The following is a 21928-nucleotide window of genomic DNA, read 5'->3' on the forward strand; positions in this document are numbered from 1 at the left end:
GACCCAGAAGGACACTGAGTTGGTTGCATGAATTGAAATTAGGTTTACTTTTACAGAACAATGAGAGCCCAAGTTGTGGGGATGTGATTAATTTACAGAAAAAGATTAGTGATGGCACAATTTATACTTACATGATCCCACAGACAAGGTATATCATTCTGATGATGGTTTTTACTTAATTGTATACTTGTCTTTTTCAGAAAGAGAGGAGTAGGTGAAATGAAATCTTAATTGAATGAAGAAGTGAGCATGAGAAACACTTGTAGGAGCATAGGTGTTTCCTGATTTTGTAGTTTTTGATTTGATACCTTGATAGTTTTGAGTGGCTTTGGTAAGGCTACAGTGAATTTGGAAAATTAAAAAAAAAAAAGGAGTGAGGAAAGTTTGACAGAGGGCAATGGGTATAGGTGTAATCGTAACTCATGAGTGTGCTGTAACAAAGAGTTAACAGCTCTTTGAAGTTAGATGCTCGTTCCCAAGTAGGGGGAGGAAGTCAGAGAGAGAGTTCGGTGATTGAAGAAGGTGTGACTTGAACAAATGAATAAGGATAAGAATTAGGTTCTGCTGTAAGGATGAATTGAAGAAATAAATATTTTATGTTTCATACTTCAGTTGATGATCTCTCTATTAAGGTAACTGTAGTTAGTAACTGGAATGAAATACACAGATGGAAATGACACGGAAAAAAAAGGATGGTAATTTGATAAGAAGGGCTAGTATTTACATTAAAGCAGAGAAGAAATTAGAGACTACAAATAACATTGATGTGTACTTGTTCACTTTGAGGTAGAACTGGTTGAAGTAAAATGAGTCATAAAGTTAGAAAAATAGGAAATAAAAATAAAATTAACATGCTTAAGCTTAACAAATTATTGCAAAGTCTGAGTTCCAAATTATGCAGAAATTACTGTGCCACTGAGTAAAATGATGAATGAGGAAAACCTCTAAATGACATTGTCCTTACACTGGACTGATAAAGCAGATAAAGCTTTTGTGAAAGGAAACAAGTGTTCGTATTAAGTATGGCACTGACCCTTTGTCCAGATGCAAAAGGCCTTAGTTTTAGTGTAGAGACATGGAGATAAGATGAAACCAATCGCATACTTCTATTCCAAACTAGACAACGTAGAATGTGCATTGAAGCACTGCATGAGAACAGTTAATGCAGTATCTATTGCTGTAGATATAAGATTAAGATAAAGATGGTCTTTTATTAGTCCCACAATCTGGAAATTGCAGAAACAAGTGCAACCATAGTTTTGTTCCATCCTCTGGTTTTGAGAGTACCACGTGCGGTTTCTGCATTGCTTTTGCAGATGAACATGACGTTTTTGTCACCGGCGGGACATTTATAGTGTATGAATACATTGTTATCAAAACCACATCTGATTATAGAGAGATGTACAACATTAAACCCGGCCGGCTATGTCATTATTATGTCAGGAGGATGGTACAAAACTAGATTGTTATGAGTTAGTAGAAAAAAGTAGCCAAAAGTAAAGGCATCAAAAAGATTCGCCTTCAGAAAACGGAGAAGTGCTATTTGTAGATGGAAATAAATAAATAAATAAAATACTGTAGTTGTATCAAATGACACTGGGAAAAAGAACTTAGCAGTTCTCCTCAAATTACTCAGCTCATGCAACAGAATTAGTAGCTTAAACAAAAGCGTGTAAACTAAAGAGAGTAAATTGTGTTACTATTTACACATATAGTCGTCTTAAAAAGTGTAGCGCATATATTGCATAAGTGTTTTCCTTGAATACACATTGCAGACAATACAGCTAAAGAAGCTGTTGCGGACATACACGTTTTAGTGATAGAAGTCCCAAAGTTAAACAAAGGCTTTGGAGGAAAATGGTGTAACATTGCTACGTGATCTCTGTATGACCAAACAATAATCTTTACAAATGGGCTGCTATATTGAGTCATGGGATAACACATGTCTCAACAGGGGAAATGGTGCATCAGATATTACGTTATTATACGGCTTACGGCTTTAATGCTTATTCGAAACATTTTTGTAGGGCATGTTTAGGCTGCCAGGATGGCCGAGTGGTCTAAGGCGCCGCGTTCCGGTCCCAGTCTCCCCAAGAGGCCTGGGTTCGAATCTCGAATTTCCCCATTGTGGGACTAATAAAGGCAATATTATTATTATTATTATTATTATGTTTAACGTGTGCGAAACTCAATTCACAAGGTAATTTGAGTCCACGCAGAGGACGCTTTCCTACACCACAATATCCATTTCAAATTATTCATATGGACTTATTTGATAAAAACCAAAGTGAAGAAAAAAAATAAAATAAATGTTTGGTCATCATAGATGTGAATTCGAAATGGTTAGAACTCTTTCTAACCAACAAATCCAGATGCATTGACAGTGGCAAAAGTACTTTGTAAGGATATCATTCCGAGATATGGTATTCCTGAAAAAAATAAACAGTGATAATAGTACCCATTTTGTTAACTAACTTGTGAAAGAGATAGGAATGTTTCACGTTGATTTGAAAGATAATTGTGCTTACCACCCTCAAAGCTCTGGATTGGTGAAAAGAATGAACAAAAAAAAAAAAAGTTAAAAGGCTATGCATTGAGGAAACGGGGAGGCAGTGGACACAGTGTATGGAAATTAGTAAAACTGTTTGTAAAAACGACAAGCACTGTGACTTTACATTGAATGTTATGCGAGTCGCCTCTCTGTCCACTTTTAAACCTCGCTTGAAGATGAATATTCGGGCCTTTGACTCAGCATGAGACTGTTGCTGTTCTGTTGTTTTTCTGGTATCTACTGTAAATGTGTTTATGTGAGTTAATTTGAGTTATATACAGAGAGTTGCACTGTATTGTATTTCATTGTATTTAGGACCGAGACGTTGTAAAACATTGTTTGGAAGGCCTTATAGAATACCTCAAATTTAAGAACAAATGGGAAATAGATGCTGAAGCAACTTTAGCTGACTACATGTGAAAAGTGTTAGAAAAACAAAGACAGGCACAAATTTAGAGTGGTGAGGATCTTTCTGTCTCCTAGCAGGGCACTAAACTAGTGGAGCCAGGAGACTGGATGCTTGAAAGAAGTTTGAAGATAAGACATTTGTAATTACCCAAGGGGGAATGCCATGTTAAGTTTTATTGACAGCTCTCACAGCTGTAAATATAGTAGAAGAGTCAACATTGGTTCATTTGACACATGTAAAAAGGTCATTTTGGTTGAAATCTCCTACAAAGGAGATGAGCGGAAGTCTGATGATAGGGTGGTCTTATTTCATAAGACACCAGACTAAGTAGAGGGGATATTTCAGACAAAATGACCCTGAAGTGGTTAAAAGCAGCTGTTCTATGTTGGATGTATACAATTTTATTCTGATATTTTTGTTGTTGTGTTATATGTGGGAACAACCCAGAGTTACATAAACAAACTATGATGTGACTATAGTACAATACCAACAGTAAGAATCCCAATTACTAATCAAAATGGATTTGCAAACACCAAGCAGATAATTGAAAAAAAAAAGTTATGGGACATATTTGTGGAGCTTGGACGACATGTTTATAGATTTGAGTTGGAACCATGAGTAATACTCAAGTGGGCAACTATTGGTCCACAGAACAAAGTTACAGGAGAAAGTCTGTACTTTCGTGAAAAGATAGCAATTGGACAACGAGATATCCAAAATAAGCAAATGAAATTGTATTATTGATATTATATTAATGCTTATCTTGATAATACATGTATGGATTGGGTCAGCGTGTATCCTGTGACTAGAGTTGATGTAGATGAACATGTTTTCTATGATAGTTGCTCTTGAAAATTTAAATTGCATTAATGTTGCTGACAGAGCTAAGCGGTTAGGAATTTTTTCACCACCACTGTGTCTGGTTTTGATAGTGGTTGAAATAAACTTCAATCCACTATCAAGAGGGGAAATCTGATGGTGGTGTGGATATGATAGATCATTTGATAAATCACCCAAAAATGTAAAAGGTTTTGAGACTTAGTGCATATCTGTATGTGTTTTTCATAACTAGGCCCTGCTTATAAATTATTGGTAGTTTCTGGAGAGTGCCATTTCACAAAATGTACTTGATTGATCGTAAATGGTATGTTTTATATTGTTTGTTAATAAACTGTGTGAACTGTCCAATGTCATGACAGGACATTGGTGACGTTAAAAAAGAGAAAGCAGAGTATCACGGCAAAAAAAAAAAAAAAAATGATTCAACATACATGGAAGCCATCGGTGTTCTCCTTAGTGTAAGTAAGTAAGTGTAAATTAACAGATCAAGTAACAGGATTTGAGTCCTCGAACTAAGAACGAAGAACGCAGACAGGTCAACTGCATCATCACAACGTGCAGAAATTAGGTAATTGGACGCAAAGTGGGTTTGAAACTGTGCATGAACGGCCATCAACCAATCTCTTATGGCATTCCGAAACAGGATGACTGTTTATGTATTGTTGGATGAGAGAGGTGGTGTTTGTGCTATGTTCGGTGAACAATGTTGCACATTTATTCCCAACAACACAGCGGTGGGTGGTAGTCTAACCAGGGCCATAGAGGTCTCAGGACTCTTCATGGTAAAATGAAAGGACAACTGGTCTGTATATATATATATACACATATATATACACACACACACACATATATATATATATATATATATATATATATATATTTGTTACTTTGGAATAAAGACATTAAATTGATGTAATTTTGTTTTAGAAAAATGCTGTAGTTTTTTTCTCTGAATACAACCTACAAACGGTTAAAAAGGACATTCTGAAATGTTTTTTTTTGGGCTATCAAATATTTAGTTTGACACTCAAACCGCACACTATTCATGTCAATTTGTTTGGTTCTATCTCCATGAGTATTTTTTTGTGGTGCATCAAAAGCGTGTTTTAACTTACTTAGGTAAGACAGGTTTAGTGGAGAGATGAGGCCAAACAGCATGACACATCTATGTGCAAGAGATGGCAACTGACAAAGAACCTTCACACCTGCAATAACTGCCCCGATGTAATGTGGTGGCTGAAGATCCTCTTCCTCCCGGACAACAAACACCACCATGGTGCACTTGGCAGGCTCTTGATCCAATTCATCCTACAGACCACCATGATAAAAGACAAATTCATTAGAGTTATTTAGATGAAAGCCATTTTCCACCATGAAAAAAAACCAAACAACATATATGTGTGTGTGTGTTTATATATATATATATACACTCAAGACGCTGTACAGAGTAAAATACGAAAGTAAAAACACAAATACGGGTAGAAACACCAACACGTAAAACAAGCAGGATAAAATACAATAAAGTGGATGAGGGACATATCTGGAATTGGAGAGAGTAATTAAGGCGGAACAGATTGGTTTTGAGATTAGTTTTAAACACAGGGAGGGTGGTGCAATTACAGAGGTCAGGTGGAGAGAGTTCCAGAGCTGGAGAACAGAATCGCTGAAGGCTCTGTCCCCCATGGTGGCAGGCAAGGGGTGGAGTGAGGAGGATGAAGACCGGAGAGCGCGGGATGGAGTGGGAATATGGATGATGTCTGAAAGGTAGGGAGGGGCGAGGTTTTGAAGAGATTTGAAAGTCATGTGTCATGTCATTATCCACACCGCTTATCCGGTACAGGGTCACGGGAGGGTGCTGGAGCCTATCCCAGCTGACTACGGGCGAAAGGCGCACTACACCCTGAACTGGTCGCCAGCCATAGATTTGAAAGTATATAGAAGAATTTTGAAAATGATTTGTTGATTGACTGGAAGCCAGTGGATCTGCTGAAGGATGGTGGGTGATGTGATAGGTGGAAGGTGATTGGAATCCATTGCACATCCTTGTGGCACCCTAAAGCTCCCGTATGTCTGTCACTGAGTCTTGAATTTTTACTTAGTAAACTGAATTTGAGCATATGCAGTATTGAATTTTTGGTGAGGAGCCCTTTTTTTTGAGGAATTAAAAACGCATTTTAAAGTCCTACATTCAAGTTTATTGGGATAAAGTTCTTAACAAAAAAATTCTGATCGAAAAATTCAGATTCAAATTAAAAATATACAATTTATGTAATTCGAATTCAGTTTTTCAATTCAATAATTCAGTGTTCAATTCAAAACTTTCAGGTTTCAATTCAAATATCAAAGTTAAACAATTCACATTCAAATAACCAATATTCAGATTCCGTTTCAAGTGGGACAAATATCAGCCCATAGTCCAGCAATTAATCCAAACTCTCAAATTAAGTGATGATTGTACTGCCTTTATTATTTTAGAGGAGGAGTAATACCTGCTGCTTTATCTTCTAGTGCTGGACGATTAATCAAAATTTAAATCGTGATTTAGATTTCTTAATTTTGAAAATGTTCTAATTGAGGGAAAAATGTTTCAGATTAAGGAAGAGTTCAAACAAATTACATATGTTCAATTTGAGAGAACCTGGCTAACCAAGCTGGAACTTTACACCCCGGAATTGAAGGAGATACTTGGAAAAAAAGGCCGAGTTACTGGCACTGAAATAAGACCTATGCTCAGTTCACTCAGTCATGTAAGAGGGTTGTGTTTTATTACTGCAAATAGAATTTGCATCAAACTATTTTGGATAAATCCATCATAAGCATTAACAGAATAAAACAATAAAAGATCTGTTAGAGTTTATGGATATCTTGCTATTTTTTTTATTTAAAGTTGAGATGCACTTTTTGGGATGTAAGCAATGCATATGTGAGCTTTTATTTATTTAAGACACTTAATCATCTTGTGTCTTTTTAAATAGCAAAATGTTGAAGCTGGAGGGGAGGGCATAATCCATTCCTTGATGAAATTCCTCGGACAGTCTGCAGAGGAACTCATCATGGACTACCAGGTAAATTACAACAGTATTACGTTTTTAAAGCTGCAATTAACTCATAGACTGTGCAGCAAACATTTTTATTTGTCACAATATTCAAATAAATTAATTGCTGCCAGTATTTGACCTGCTCTGGCTAAAGGGTTGGCATTTGGCAAAGGTTACTTTCGGGTAATTGACGAAATAAATCAGAAGGTCCAAAGTTTCGATTTTGAGATTTCTACAAAAATCCTATCCTTGAGGTTGAGGTTTCTATTTTAATTTCCGTTTTCATTGCCCTTTTTATTTATTTTTTGATTCTCATATATGCTGTTATAAACATGTAATGCAGATTGCAAATACTGTCACATATCACTGGTGTCCGGCTGAAACATGTTGTCATAATTTGAGTAATTTCATGTTTTTCTAGATCTAATCTATTGGTCAATCCACACGAGTGGGTGTTACTTGTAAATATTACTGACCAATCTCAAATGTTGAAAATGGTTTGCTCTCTTTGGATGATGCAGTGTTAATGATTGCAAAAACGTGCCATTGGAAGTCTCCTGGAAGGTGAAGATTCTGGAGCCTCTTGGATACTGCCTGAAGACAGCGATATTCAGAACTATAAAAAGCAAACACAAATTTGGGACATTATGCACCTAACCATGGATGTATATGCTCTTTCAGGAAGTCAGCAGAGAACAAGCAAAAGAGGACCAGGCCAAGCAAGTCCTGAAAGTCTATGTCAGGGGTGTCAAACTCATTTTTGTGGACGGGCCACATTGTAGTTGTGGGTTCCCTCAGAGGGCCGCTATGACTGTGAACCCATATAAATTGATTGGAAAGCCAGTTTTGAAATCAGAAGCTAGTAAGTAATTGTTCAACAATTTTTCAATTTATTTTAAAAGGGGAGAATTGGTAACAAATAATTGGCAATATCTCATATCTCAGTGTTGTTGTGAAGAAAATATGCTAGAAACAGGAAGTTGATGCAGATGATTTGCCCTTTGCGGGCCACATAAAATTAGGTTGTGGGCCAGATCTGGCCCCCGGGCCTTGAGTTTGACACACGTGCTCTATGTCTTCCAAGCAAGTGAGGGACAAGAAGACACATCCCATGCCTCTGTTTCCATTGTTGCTTAAGAAAATGAGGTTGTGGAAATGTTGCCAGTCTTCTGCTCATGGGAATTAACTATGCGCTGAACTTACTAAATTTGCAGTACCCGTTTGAGGTGCATCAGAAGCTCTTTCTTGAGATAGATGGCCTGAAACTTGCACTCGGAGTCCATTCCCTGACTCTCCATTGAATGTTAGGCAAGCCCCCTCTCTGTCCACTTTTAAAACGTTTTGAAGACACATTTTTATTCTTTAGCTTTCGACTCAACATGTGACTGTCGTTGTTCTTCTTGTATCTACTGTACGTGTTTTAATTTATGTTCTAATTTCCTGCTAATTTATACAACACCGTATGAAAAACACTTTGTTACAGCTCCAACTATTATAATTGCAAGTTATTTGTACATGGGTATTTCTTGTTTCGTGGACTAATACTGTGCGCAAATGCAAATGCTCGGCCTTTTATCACAAAAAATGTCCGAAGGGCAAGATCTTAATTCCTCCTCTAATATAAAACCTTCCCGAAGAACAAATCGTATAATTCTAACTTGCTAGATTTAGTCCAGTGCACAATACATTTAGGCTAACTTGACGTCGCTACAGTCAGTAAAGCACGCTTTATAGTTCACCAAAATGCATTCCGTGAAATTCTTACCTTGTTTATGCGACGAGGATATTATCCCGTAAGGAGTTACACTGACGCTGTACTGCTTCTTTTTGTATTTCTCTGTTCAGGTCGTCCCTCCCGCATTTCGCCCAAAGTCAGACGGGATAGGCGGCAGCACCTCCCCGCAAGCCAGTACAAGATAGGCGGTGTGGAAGAAAAAGATAACACGTCCCTCCGTTTGGATCGGGTATTGTGTTTTCTTTAGAGCTTTTGGTTCGTGTGCACTGTGCAACACAGTCTGAGCGCAAATGCAAATGCTCGGCCTTTTATAAATAAAAAAAAAATCCGAAGAGCAAGACCATCCTCGTCTAATATAAAACCTTCCCGATGAACGAACCTTATAAAACTTGCCCTCCGTCACAGCAAAACAATTTCTGCAACAATTTCATAATCCATTTGTAAAAAGACAACGGTAAGATTTAGTCCAGTGTACGATCAGTTTAAGCAAACTGGGTTTAGCTAGTCAGTAAAACACTCTTTATAGTGTAGCAACGTTAGTAACGCTAAATTCTTACCTAGTTTATGAGACGAGTGCTGTACTTGACTATTTTTTGTAATTTATTATTATTATTTTTTTTTTCATGCTTTATAGAGCAAATTGCACCTATGACAGTTGTTATTACCACAGAAGCCATCTCAAATGGTTGCAAACTCTGAGGGTGACTTTGAACCGGAAGTCCCGCCTCAATCGTCATCTGATTGACAGCGGAATCCTGGAGCCAGAGAAGAGAAAAGAATCAGACACGAAGTTGAAGAAGCAAAAAAAAATAAACATCGAATCTCCAAGTTCTCGCAACGAGGGTGACTGTTGGGGTCTGGAGAATGACCGGGAGATGGGGAGCCCCGTATTTTGGTCTTGGTAAGAGGGTAACTCACTTGATGTTGACGAGGGAACCTATGCCGCTATCCTATATACCGACGTGAGAAAACTACGGCCCGGGGGCCACATGCGGCCCGTTAAACGTTTTAATCCGGCCCGCCGAATTTGAAAAAAAAAAAATAATAAACCTTGTTAATGTTTTATTTTCAAAATAGTGTGGTTTTTCAAAGACAAGCTTTTGTTCACTTTCATTTAAAATTAAATGTATTTTTTTTCTCAGATGAGATGAGGTTACCAAAACACTCCATCCATCTGCTCCTGGTCCAGCCCCTCTGTCAAATTTTAGAACCCATTGTGGCCCGCCAATAAAAAAGTTTTCCCACCCCTGCTATATACTATAAGCTATGTTAATGTCGTCAGGCCATTATAGAGTATTTCTTCTGACATTTTGAAGGAGAAATAATACTCAACGTTTTATTTTTTTATGATGTTTGAGGCATTCTGACTGAAATACAGTTAAATTGAGGTTACCAGTAGTCATTTCCATTACCTGTAAATGTAAATTAGAATGTAACTTACTACAGTGAACCCTCGGTTATCGCGGTTAATGGGGACCGAGACCACCCGCGAAAACTGAAAATCCGCGAAGTAGCAGCGCACCTTCAAAAATGCTTTAAAAAAAAAAGTGCGAAGTAGCGGCGCACCTTCAAAAATGCTTAAAAAAAAAAAAGTGCGTAGTAGCGGCGCACCTTCAAAAATGCTTAAAAAAAAAAAAAAAAGTATATATATATATATATATATATATATATATATATATATATACGGGTAGAGAGAGAGAGAGAGAGTGAAATTCATGTTATAACAAAAAAAAACAAATTATTATTAAAACTTATTTTTTTATTCCCCAGCCATTATTTTTGTATTTATTCAATTACTTCTTTTTGTATTTATTTAATTACTTCGACTTTTACCTGCTGGTACGCCGTCCGGTGTGCCCTGTGAAATGAAAGGTGGCATTTTTCATTTATTCATTCATAACTGACAACCTCGCGCTCCGCTCATGCCCGGGCGGAAGGTGTTCCTCTTCGGCTTAACTACCACGCACGCCGGCCGGTCTCCTCCGGAGCTCTCGCACGGTCCCGAACGGAGCGAAATGTCGCCCCGCTAGTGCCCGGGCGGAAGTTGTTCCTCTTCGGCTTAACTGCCACGCACGCTGGCCGGAGCTCTGGTACGGTCCGAACCGCGCGTAACGTCGCCCCAAATCTTCTTCGTCCACTCTCCTCTTCGCCCACGCACTTCTTCGGCGCACGCCGGCCGTCTAACCGCTCCAGCGCCCCGTCGTGCCGCTAGGCAAAACTACAATGCCCCCGAATATTTTTTAGACCCGCGAAGCACTGAACCCGCGAAAGGTGAACCGCAAAGTAGTGAGGGTTCACTGTATTGCAGCCAGATACCTATAAAATGTTATTTAATTTGCACTGTTTTGATCGCCACTGTTTTGCTCATTGTATAACAAATGAAAAGATGAATCATACACAGTGTTTGTAAAGATAATTGTCAATGTTTTATTAAATGAAATTCCAATGTAAAATTGTGTAATATTGTGTTATATAATGGGTCTACAACATACATTTCTCACAGACAAGTAGAGCTTTTTCTCATGAAATGTGTTGAAAAAAAACTGTAACATTTGAACATTGTTTTGCGTTACAACATCCGTGTTTACTGGTCATAAATTATTAACTTAAGTTTAATATACACTACACGAGCTGGGTAGCCGCCACGCCTCAACCACCATAACAAGTTCGCTAACCCTTTAAGTCGAACGAGGTAGCTAACATATCGGGTTCAATTTGTACCAAAAATATGCTGTTGTGCCTTGCGTCTCTGTATATGTCGTCATGACGTGTCATTTGACAAAGCCTTGTGTCGATGTTAGTTGTCGATGTAACTGTCTATGTTAGATGTCAATGTATGTCTATGTTAGATCTGAATGTGTCGATGTTCGATGTCAATCTATGTGTCTATATTAGATGTGTTTATGTTAGATGTCTATGTAAATGTTTGTTAGATGTCGATGTGTGTAAGATGTCTATGTAAAGGTTGGTTAGATGTCGATGTGTTTATGTTAGATGTCTTTGTAAATGTTTATGATGGATGTCGATGTGTCTGTTAGATGTCCGTGTTTGTTAGACGTGATTGTAATGGTTTATGTTAGTCGTCAATGTAAGTGTCAATGTTAGATGCCCATGCATGTTTGTTAGATGTCGATATATGTGTCATTGTTACATTTCAACGTAAATGTCGTTCGTGCAAGTTTCCAGTCCTCCAGCCACGTGACATTGTGCGCGTCAAAGTGATAACTCGTACATTTCACGGAGGAAAAAAAACAGACACCATTGGTAGCTTTGACCGGGAAAAAAAAAATCATTTATTTTTTTCGAACACCTCATGTCTCTTTCAGCGTAAGAATAAACATGACACGACCAAAATAAAATATACCAACACAGGCAAATATTTAAGGAGCACTCAAGAGATACACTTCAACTAATTTAATCCCACCTATTTTTACTAGCGCAAACCCTTCAATTCTAGCGCCCACAGAATAGTGTGCTATAATGCTATAAAAATATGGAGCCTTTACCTGACAGCGTTAGAATATAACTGAATTCCCATTGCTCACGAAAAACTGAGAAAAAGAGCTTCTTGTAAGAACAAACATTTCAAGCACAACCTTGACTTGACTTCAACAGTTCTATTTTTTCTTTTGTGACAGCTCAGACATCAAAATAATGCTTTCCTTCTATAAAATAAAAACAGCATTACAAAAGGTGCTGAAATAAACTATATACCGAAGTGCGTGAGTGACAGTGTGTGCATGTGTTTTTGCAACGCGTGTGTACACTACCGCGCCTGACCCCTTGCCCACCCCCGCCATACAAATTACACAATTTGTTGGGTATGTGGTATACACTAAAACAATTGCCTTGGAGCAAGTGAACACTACACGTCTCACACTGCAGGGTTCGCGGTTAACCGCTTCCCGATTGCCCGGGGCAAGTGAAATTTGGCCACGGGCAAGGTAAAATTATGGGCAACTTGCCCGAGCGGGCAAGCATTTTTTCAAGCAGCCAAATATCTTTAATTCCGACGAAAACTGTGGCGTGATCTGTTTGTGTGCACTGTATGGTGATGGTTGAACCCAGACACCCCCTTATGTTGTGGTGTGGTCCATTGGCCTTTTCGGGGGATATGGGCGGGCGCTACGGGGATCAGTTAGTTCAGTGAATGTCGAGTTAAAGTGGACGTCAATAAATCCCGCAGTATTGGAACTCGCTGTAGTAGCATCCTCATTTGAAGTTTGAAAAACACAACAAAAACCTACGATATTTCGGCCGAAAATTGACAGCCGGAAGTTTTCTTACCTTCTGCGCATGTTTACAAGTGGCGACGAGTTCGTTCAAATCCGAACATTTCGGATTCCTCTGACATGACTAAAATAGCTCGAATATTTTTAAGTAGACAATTCAGTTGTGAGTAAGGAAGGGAGTAATATTTGATTATTGGCTGTTAATTAATTCGCTCCATGATGTGACCTGACATAGTGTCAGTGACTTTGTTCTGTTTATGCTATGAAACTTATGGAGGCAGCGCCACAGGCACTGGTCTTAAAGGAATACACAAATTTCCCACACTCATAATTTACTCATGTGATTCCTCAATTAATACGCTCTCCTGGACTTAAAATTGATCATCTGGATTGCTGTAATATCATTTTCCCAATGTAACATGTTAATTATTAAAACTACAATTAACATTTTCAATAACTGCACAGGACGATACATTTGCTGTTGTGAGTAGGGTTTCATGGTTGATGATGAAAACAAGATTAATTTATGCTTATCAGATTATATGTTTATTTACATTTGTGGCGCACATTTTACAACCATAAACATTTTATTCTTAGAGAAAAAAAATTGTCACTTGCCCAAGTCAGGCAAGTAATTTGGCCACTCGGGCAAGGCAAATTTTAGTGGCACTTGCCCTATGGGCAAGCAGTTTTTAAAGTTAACCGCGAACCCTGCACTGTATACATGCTGTAGCATGGCTTTTTTTTGCCGTGGGTGTCAAATATTTTACTTTGTTTTCAGAGTGCTTACAGACCTCTTGGTTTTGCCTCAAAATAATTGTCTGCAAAGCAGTCTATGCCATCCACATCAGTGATGTGCAGGAGTAGCTTGTTGGTAATAAACAGCTGCAAGAAGTCCGCTGTTCGCCGCAGCATCCAGTGGTCCAGCGCTCGCAGTGAAAGTCTTGTCTGGCAGCCCGAACCATCCTCAAACATTTCGAGATGCACGCCCAGTAAATTCCAGAAATATAAACATGGACAAACTTGACATTCTTCCAGATTCTGTCTCTTTGCATTGTTTTGAAGTTACTCCTCCAACTTTTCCACTTCTTCGATCCTCCCCATTGTCTGAAAAAGAAGTGTATATTTTGATTTGAAATAATGACCTCAACATACCAATACATTTGTTTATCATCTGAACTGGATTATTTTGAAACAACATTTGGGTTGGACATCTGGGATTCGTTGTTGTGTAAATTCAGAGTAATCCTTTTCTTGTATATAGCTAAAGCAATAGTCGCTGGCCTTGAAAATGGGTACAAGACTTGACCAAATTAAGATGCCATAAGGTCTAATTTGCCCCTTCTCTACCACAGCTGATTTAGAGGCCATTAGTAACAGATTTGAGAAGACCACTTTTAAAGATATGAAGCCAGAGCTCGGCACCTGACCCATTTTTATTATTTATTATAATTTTAATGTATTATTGAGCAAATGACACAATATGTCAGTAGTGACTACCACAGAAGTCATGTCAAAATAGTGCAAATTCTGAGGTCGACTTCAAATCAGACAGGCGGAGACGAGCGCCAGAGAAGAGATGAGAATCAGAAGCGATGTTGAAGAAGCTAATAACAAAAAAAAACATCAAATCTCCATGTATCTCCATGTCTCACACGCATCTGGATTAAGGACTTTCTGACCAACAGACCCCAGACTGTGTTGCTCGGCCCCTACACGTCCTCCACCCGCATGCTGAGCACCGGTTCCCCTCAAGGATGCGTGCTGAGCCCTCTCCTGTACGCCCTCTACACCTACGACTGCAGCCCAGCCCACGGCAACAACACCATCGTCAAGTTTGCTGACGACACGACAGTGGTCGGTCTGATCTCGGAAGGTGACGAGACAGCCTACAGAGAGGAGGTAAAGAGACTGACAGCTTGGTGCAAGGACAACAGACTGCACCTTAACACTGCAAAAACAAAGGAGATTGTTGTCGACTTCAGGAGGAACAAGACGGTGCCGCCCCCCCTCTGCATCGAAGGCATGTGTGTGGAGAGGGTCCACACGTTCAAGTTCCTGGGAGTACAGATCTCCAACGACCTTTCTTGGACTCACAACACCACAGCAGTGGTAAAGAAGGTCCACCAGCGTCTGCACTTCCTGAGAGTCCTCGGGAAATTCAACCTGGGCAGGAAGCTGCTGCTAGCCTTCGACCACTCGTCCATCGAGAGCCTGCTGACGTACTGTGTCTCCACCTGGTACAGCGGCTGCACTGAGGTGGACAGAGTGAGGCTCCAAAGGACAGTCAAAACAGCGCAAAGGATTATTGGCTGCCCTCTCCCCTCACTGTCGGACATCTACACCGCCCGGTGCCTCAGAAAGGCTCTCTACATCTTCAAAGACAATACCCACCCAAACTCACACCTATTCGACCAGTTGCCCTCTGGCAGGCGCTACAGATGCATCAAATCGAGGACCAATAGACTGAGAAACAGTTTCTTTCCGAGAGCCATCTCCATTCTGAACTCTCACATACACACGAGAACACCCTTACCTTGCAGAACAGCATCGTGATGTGTTTTTATATACCCTATTCAGTACTAAATTCCATTGCACTCTCTTATTTATTTATCTAATTTATATATTTGTCTGTATTATTGTTGTATTGCACTGGAGAGGGGAGCCCTCTAATCTCGTTGCACACTTGAGTACAATGACAATAAAGGGATTTCTAATTCTAATTCTAATGTAGTAGCAACGGGGATGGTTCATGGGGTCAGGAGAAGTGAGCGGGAGATGGGGAGTATGAGGTGCCGTTGGGGACAAAAGTCAGGAATCGCTTCACACTTCTGAAATGCACTCTTACACACCAGTGAAATTGTTGTTGCTCATGCATACTTATGAAACGCTATCATACATACGAGTGAAACGCTCTCATACACACTAGTGAAATAGTTGTTGCTCATACACTCGTCAAATGCGCTCATACACATAGGTGAAACATTCTCATACACACCAGTGAAAGGCGCTCAGGCACAATTGTGAAATTATTGTTATTCATAAATACAACTGAAACATGCTCATGCCCATACACAAGTGAAATGCTTTCATACAAACACCCACACTGTTGAAAATGCTGTCATGAACACAAGATCGCTTACAAATACTAAAATGTAAAAATTAATCATTTATTTAGCAGGGATGCATGGTGGGCGACTTGTTAGCACGATGGTCTCACAATGCAGAGGTCGCGGGATTGATTCCAGCTTTCCTGTTTGGAGTTTGCATGTTTCCCACACGCCTGCGTGGGTTCTCCGGTTTCCTCCCACATTCCAAACACATGCATGGCAGGTTGTTTGGACACCCTAAATTGGTGTGAGTGTGAGCGCGGATGGTTGTTTGTCTTTGTGTGACCTGCGATTGGCTGGCAACCAGTTCAGGGTGTACCCCACCTACTGCCCCAAGATAGCTGGGATAGGTTCCAGCACCCCCCGCAACCCTTGTGGGGAGAAGCCGTACAGATAATGAATGGTGGGATGGCATTTATAATGGACGGCCGCCACGGTGGGCGACTTGTGAGCACGATGGTCTCACAATGCAGAGGTTGTGGGATCGATTCCGGCTCCGGCCTTCCTGTGTAGAGTTTGCATGTTCTCCCAAGCCTGCGAAGTTTTCGATGAGTTCTCCAGTTTCCTCGCACATTGCAAAAACATGCATCCATTTACTCTGATGCCAATGTTTTCTGTACCTTATGGCAGATTTTTCTCTTTGCCGAAGACTTTTAGCACTTGTAGAGCGAGGTCCTGTGCCACAGTCGTCAACTGCACCCTAAAATCAGATCATTTTGTATTTTAGACACACTACACAGTTAAAGATGGTCCAAAAAAGAAAAATGGATTAATGTATTTCAACTTACATAATACTCTTTAAAGAGCTGACCAGCTCATTCCCAGAGGTACGTATTGGGGCGTATTGGTCGTCTTTACAGAAGACTCCAGGAGGTAACTCAGGTTTGACCTTCAGCCACAACAGAGTGTTGGGTGTGAGTGCTTCCAAGTCGTTGAGGTCGGAAGATGTCTTTGTGATAGGCCTGCTGTTTATAACTGCTTCAGCCTCACCAAGCAAGGTATATTGACTTTCTTCACCCGAAATTTGTTCTTTTACAGTGACATTCAGGATTTTTCTCACAGACCAAATAAGTCGCTCACAGCTTCCTCCGTGGTGGGAACCTGCTGGGGGATTGCTATGCCACTGAATACCTTTTTGCAGCAAGTGTTTCTCGATTTACTTAGTGTTCCATTCTTTTATTGATTTCTTCATTTCACTGTCAGCCGATCTAAAGTTGGTTCCGTTATCAGAATACATCTCTCTCACTTGTCCTCTTCCGGCAAGAAATCTTCGGATTGCGTTGAGACAAGCATCTGTGTCACGTGAAGATGCAATTTCCAGATGTACGGCTCGTACAGCGAGACATGTAAAAATCACGCCGTATCTCTTTACCTGTCCTCTAACCCTACTTACTTAGAATGGACCAAAATAATCAACGCCAATTCTCTTGAAAGGCGGATCGTCAGGTAGCACTCTTCTGATGACTCTAGCAGCTCCAAGTATCCAAAACTGTTGATGCAGATTAGCCATCATGTGGTTCCTTCCAGCGTGAGCTGTAATCTCATGAATGCATCTCTTGTGTTATGTGAATCCTTGGCAAGATGGCTTGCTGTTTTGCTGTTTCAGGCATGGCTGCGTGGCTCAACTGTCCACCAACCCTCATGACACCATCTTGAAGTACTATATTGAACATGTAAAGTGGGCTACTTTTCTTCACCCTTTTTTGTTTTTCAAATTTGGCTAAATCTTTTTTGAAACTTCGCCTTTGACAGTATTTCACAAGTTCTCTTTCTGCTTTAACCAAGTCGTCGCAGGTCAAATACTTTCCTTTGACAGTTCTCTTGAATAAATTCATCTTGCCTTCTTCACCTAATGTGATTAACTCTTCCGGTTCCGGCGCCGCGCGAGTGGCTGCCTGTTTACAGCAGCGTGGCTCACTATTGAGCCTTTTTCGTGTGTTTTTTCCCTTTACCCTTTTTTATTTTATTTTTACCTCACCTCAGCAATGGACATCCAACTTGCGGTGGTTTTACTGCTGTTGGGGGCAGTTTTTTGCGCGATCGTGTCCGGAGACGAAACTCGGAGCTACGGATCGATCGTGTACACAAGAGATCAGCTGTTAGCACTCCGTGCTAACCCCGCGTGGGCTCCCGGAGCGAGACCCGATATCCCCCGCGAGCTGAGGAGGAAGAGACGGGGATGTCGTGCGGGGGCTAAACGGCAGGCAAGGAGGAGACGATATCACCCCGTCCTCCCGTCCGTTATTATGGGGAATGTTCGATCCCTCCCCAACAAAATGGACGCGCTAACAGCGCTAACCCGGCACGAGAGGATTGTCCGGGAGGCTAGTTTGCTAGTGTTCACGGAGTCGTGGCTAACAGAGCTAACGCCGGACGCCGTCGTGGAATTGGACGGCTTCCAAATACTACGCGCGGACAGGACACTGGAGAGCGGGAAGAGAAAAGGGGGAGGGCTGGCTGTGTTTGTTAATGATAGATGGTGTAACCCTGGGCATATAACTGTTAAGGATCAACTTTGCAGTCGGGACATTGAGATGATAGCTGTTAGCATGCGTCCGGTCTATTTACCGCGAGAGTTCAGTCATGTGATCGCGGTGGCGGCGTACGTGCCTCCCTCTGCTAACGGTGAGACAGCCTGTGATGTACTGAATGCAGCTGTGAGCAGGCTACAAACACAGCACCCAAATGCCTTGTTCCTTATCTCTGGTGACTTCAATCATGCTTCTCCTTCCTCCTCTCTGCCTTCATTCACACAATATGTAACATGCCAAACCAGAGACAATAAAATATTGGACCTCTTCTCTGCCAACACCAAGGAGGCGTACACGTCACTGCCCCTCCCCCCGCTGGGCAAAGCTGACCACAACTTGGTTGCTCTCCTGCCTGTGTACAAACCTCTCGTCCGCAGGCAGCCAGCTGTGACACGCACAGTTCAGCGATGGTCCGGAGAAGCCGAGGAGGCCTTGAAGGACTGTTTCAACACAACTGTGTGGTAGGTATTCAGCGAAGCTCACGGTGAGGACATTAATGGTCTAACAGACACAGTTACAGACTACATTAACTTCTGCATGGAGAACACCATTCCCACCAGGACTGTAAGATGTTTCTCCAACAACAAACCCTGGATCACACCGGACATTAAAGCTCTCCTGAAGGAGAAAAAGAGGGCTTTTGTTTCAGGCGACAAGGACGAGCTGAAGAGAGTGCAGCGTCAGCTGAGAAGGAGGATCCGAGAGGGGAAAAAGTCCTACAGGATGCGGATGGAAGAACAACTGCAGCGGAACAATGCCAGGGATGTCTGGAGGGGCCTGAAGACCATCTCAGGCCACGGACAAGCAGGTAAGACCCAGAAGGGGGGGGCTTCAGTGGGCAAATGAGTTGAACCTATTTTTCAATAGGTTTGATCAAATGTCTGACCCCGCTCAGGCTTCCCTGATGCAGCCCCCACCGACCCCTCCTGCCACTGCGAACAAGACCCTCTCTCACCCCTCTCTCTCTCCACAGGCTCCAGTTCCCAGCCTTCATCAGACAACCACCACTTCCTCCTGCTCAGCCTTGTTCCTCACAACATCTCAGGTGAAGAACCAGCTGAGGAAGATGAAGGCGAGGAAGGCGGCAGGCCCAGATGGGATCAGCTCCCAGCTCCTCAAATCCTGCGCAGACCAGCTGTGTGGAATCGTCCAGCACATGTTCAACCTGAGCTTGAAGCTAGGCAGAGTGCCCCAGCTGTGGAAAACATCCTGCCTGGTTCCGGTTCCAAAGACACCCCATCCGAAGGAGCTCAACAACTTCAGACCAGTGGCGCTGACGTCTCATCTGATGAAGACCCTGGAGAGACTGGTCCTCGTCCATCTGCGCCCCCTGGTCAGCTCCTCAATGGACCCACTCCAGTTTGCATACCAGCCTGGCATCAGTGTGGATGATGCCATCATCTACCTGCTCCACACTTCACTCTTCCACCTGGAGAAGGCGGGGGGCACGGTGAGGATCATGTTCTTTGATTTCTCCAGTGCTTTCAACACCATCCAGCCCACCCTATTGGGAGACAAGCTGGAGCAGGCGGGAGCGGCCCACCACCTCATCACATGGATCCTTCCGATAGAGAGCGTCTGTGTTGTTGCTCCAGTCCAGTTTATTGTTCAGATGAACACCCACGTACTTGTAAGTTGAGACCCTCTCAACATGTGTTCCCTGGAAATTCACTGGTGCAGGTGGAGAGTGCCGACGCTTGCAGAAATCCACCACCAGCTCTGTGGATTTCCCAGCGTTGATTTGGAGGCGGTTCTGCTGACACCAGTCCACAAAACCCTGCGTAAACCCTCTGTACTCCCGATCGTCATTGTCAGTGATGAGGCCGACAATCGCAGAGTCATCAGAGAACTTCTGCAGGTGACAGGTAGAGGAATTGTATTTGTAGTCCGAGGTGTAGAGGGTGAACAGAAAGGGAGTCAGAACAGTTCCCTGCGGTGCTCCTGTGCTGCAGAGGAGCGCGTCAGACACACAGTCCTGTGTTCTCATGTACTGTGGCCAGTTTATGAGGTCGTCGTGGATCCATGTGATGAGGTGGTGGGCCGCTCCCACCTGCTCCAGCTTGTCTCCCAATAGGGTGGGCTGGATGGTGTTGAAAGCACTGGAGAAATCAAAGAACATGATCCTCACAGTGCTCCCCGCCATCTCCAAGTGGGAGAGTGAAGTGTGGAGCAGGTAGATGATGGCATCACCCACACTGATGCCAGGCTGGTATGCGAAATGAAGTGGTAGAGGACAAATCCCTCCAGTGTCATCATTAGATTAGACGGCAACGCCACTGGTCTGAAGTTGTGAGCTCCTTCGGATGGGGAGTCTTTGGAACCGCAACCAGGCAGGATATTTTCAACAGCTGGGGGGCTCTTCCCAGGTTCAGGCTCAGGTTGAACATGTGCTGGACGATTCCACACATCTGGTCTGCGCAGGATTTGAGGAGCTAGGAGCTAATCCCATCTGGATCCGCTGCCTTCCTCGTTTCTTCACCTGAGATGTGAGGTACAAGGCTGAGCAGGAGGAAGTGGTGGTTGTCTGATGTGGCTCGGAACTGAAGCCTGTGGAGAGAGAGAGAGGAGAAAGGGTCTCGTTCGCAGCGGCAGGAGGGGTTGGTGGGGGCTGCAGCAGCGGACACTGAGCGGGGGCAGGCATCTGATCAAACATATTGGAAAAATAGGTTCATTTGCCCACTGAAGCCCCCCCCCCCCTTCTGGGTTTTACCTGGTTGTCCGTGGCCTGAGATGGTCTTCAGGCCCATCCAGACATCCCTGGCGTTATTACTCTGCAGTTGTTCCTCCATCCGCTACCGGTTGTACTTTTTCCCCTCTCTGATCCTCCTTCTCAGCTGATGTTTTACTCTCTACAGCTCCTCCTTGTCGCCTGACACAAAAGCCCTCTTTTTCTCCTTCAGGAGAGATTTAATGTCCGGTGGGATCCAGGGTTTGTTGTTGGAGAGACATCTTACTGTCCTGGTGGGAATGGTGGGCTCCATGCAGAAATTAATATAGGCTGTAATTGCATCTGTTAGACCATTAATGTACTCCCCGTGGGGTTGGCTGAATGCCTCCCACACAGCTGTGTTGAAACAGTCCTTTAAGGCCTCCTCGGCTTCTCCAGACCACCTCTGAACTGTGCGTGTCACAGCTGGCTGCCTGCGGACCAGAGGTTTGTACACAGGCAGGAGAGCAACCAAGTTGTGATCAGCTTTGCCCAGTGGGGGGAGGGACAGCGATATGTACGCCTCCTTGGTGTTGGTATAGAAAAGGTCCAATATTGTCTCTGGTGTGGCAGGTTACGTATTGTGTGAATGAAGGCAGAAATGAGGAAGGAGAAACATGATTGAAGTCACCAGAGATAAGGAGCAAGGCATTTGGGTGCTGTGTTTGTAGCCTGCTCACAGCTGCAGTCAGTACGTCACAGGCAGTCTCACTGTTAGCAGAGGGTGGCACGTACGCCGCCACCGCGATCACATGACTGAACTCTCGCGGAAATA

This window comes from Idiotropiscis lumnitzeri, unplaced genomic scaffold (genome assembly GCF_059441095.1).
Source record: "Idiotropiscis lumnitzeri isolate Australia: NSW breed Sydney's pygmy pipehorse unplaced genomic scaffold, RoL_Ilum_1.0 HiC_scaffold_306, whole genome shotgun sequence".
NCBI classification, from domain to species: Eukaryota; Metazoa; Chordata; class Actinopteri; order Syngnathiformes; family Syngnathidae; genus Idiotropiscis; species Idiotropiscis lumnitzeri.